This window comes from Oncorhynchus tshawytscha, unplaced genomic scaffold (genome assembly GCF_018296145.1).
Source record: "Oncorhynchus tshawytscha isolate Ot180627B unplaced genomic scaffold, Otsh_v2.0 Un_contig_15302_pilon_pilon, whole genome shotgun sequence".
Taxonomy (NCBI): domain Eukaryota; kingdom Metazoa; phylum Chordata; class Actinopteri; order Salmoniformes; family Salmonidae; genus Oncorhynchus; species Oncorhynchus tshawytscha.
The window spans coordinates 1-1,540 of NW_024603447.1; the positions used below are offsets into that span (position 1 = coordinate 1).

General features: G+C 34.5%; 1 non-coding gene across 1 annotated transcript; it reads left to right on the forward strand.

Moving 5' to 3' along the window:
• Positions 1-720: 720 nt before the first annotated feature.
• trnav-cac lies at positions 721-793 on the forward strand. Its single transcript has one exon. It is a non-coding gene; the product is annotated as a tRNA-Val (tRNA).
• Positions 794-1,540: the final 747 nt, after the last annotated feature.

Here is a 1,540-nt window from a genome sequence, read left to right on the forward strand (position 1 = left end):
CTGGGAATACCAGGTGCTGTAAGCTTTTTGTCAACTCTTTGTCCGTTTTTTCCCACAAGGCTGAAATATGTGCCCTTGCTTTGAAATAAGTAAGCAAGGTTAGTTTGTATTTCATCCAACAATCTGTGCTACAAATTATGGCTGCAGTATATGCAATTTCTTCCACTTTTTGAGTGACACAAAGATGCTTATCTAAATGGTGAAAATGCAACAGCTGTTAATCAGACTCACTTTGACTTTATATAGTGCACCAAGAGACAGTTTCTCGCTTACGACCACACCGGCCTGAGTACGCCCCTTTTTGGAAGTTTCAGGAAGTGAGTGAGCAGCAGGTGTTTGAATTGTTTGGTGAGAAAAGAAAAATCGTTTTTGGTTTTGGTTGTTCATATACTTTAGCAAAGTTTTAGGAATCGTATTTTTATCGTATTTGTAATAGAGAAATATTGACTTTATGCAATGAATATCTGTAAAATTTGGTTTACTCCTTGATGACAATTCAAGCAGCAGTTTTGGTAGGGTAGTGGTTATCATGTTCGCTTAACAGGCGAAAGGTCCCCAGTTTCAAGCTGGGTGGAAACAGCGCTCATTGACACAAGCAATATTTATTATATTTGCAACAGAGAAATATTTTTGTCATAAATGCCTGACTTTGAAAATTTGAATTCGTGCAATGAATATCTGTAAAATTTGGTTTACTCCTTGTTGCTTTTTCTAGCAGCAGTTTCTGTAGTGTAGTGGTTATCACATTCGCTTCACACGTGAAAGGTCCCCGGTTTGAAACCGGGTGGAAACAGTGATAATTTATTTATGGAATAATTAATGTATTTGTAAAAGATAATTCTTTTTCATAAATGCCTTACTTTGGAAATTTGACTTTATGCAATGAATATCTGTAATATTTGGTTTACTCCTTGATGACAATTCAAGCAGCAGTTTCTGTAGTGTTGTGGTTTGCATGTTCACTTAAAATGCTAAAGGTCCCTGGTTCGAAACTGGGCAGAAACAATGGTAATTGACACATGCAAAAGTTATCGTATTTGTAATAGAGAAATATTTTTCATAAATGCCTTATTTTGGAAATTTGACTTTATGCAATGAATATCTGTAAAATTTGGTTTACTCCTTTGACAATTCAAGCAGCAGTTTCTGTAGTGTAGTGGTTACACATCACTTACAATGAAAGGTCCCTGGTTTGAAACCTGGCAGAACAGATAATTTATTTATGGAATAATTAATGTATTTGTAAAAGAATTATTTTTCATAAATGCCTTACTTTGGAAATTTGACTTTATGCAATGAATATCTGTAATATTTGGTTTACTCCTTGATGACAATTCAAGCAGAAGTTTCTGTAGTGTCTTGGTTTGCACTGTCACTTAAAATGCTAAAGGTCCCTGGTTTGAAACTGCGCAGAATCAGAGGTAATTGACACATGCCAAAGTTATCGTATTTGTAATAGAGAAATATTTTTCATAAATGCCTTATTTTGGAAATTTGACTTTATGCAATGAATATCTGTAAAATTTGGTTTACTCCTTGA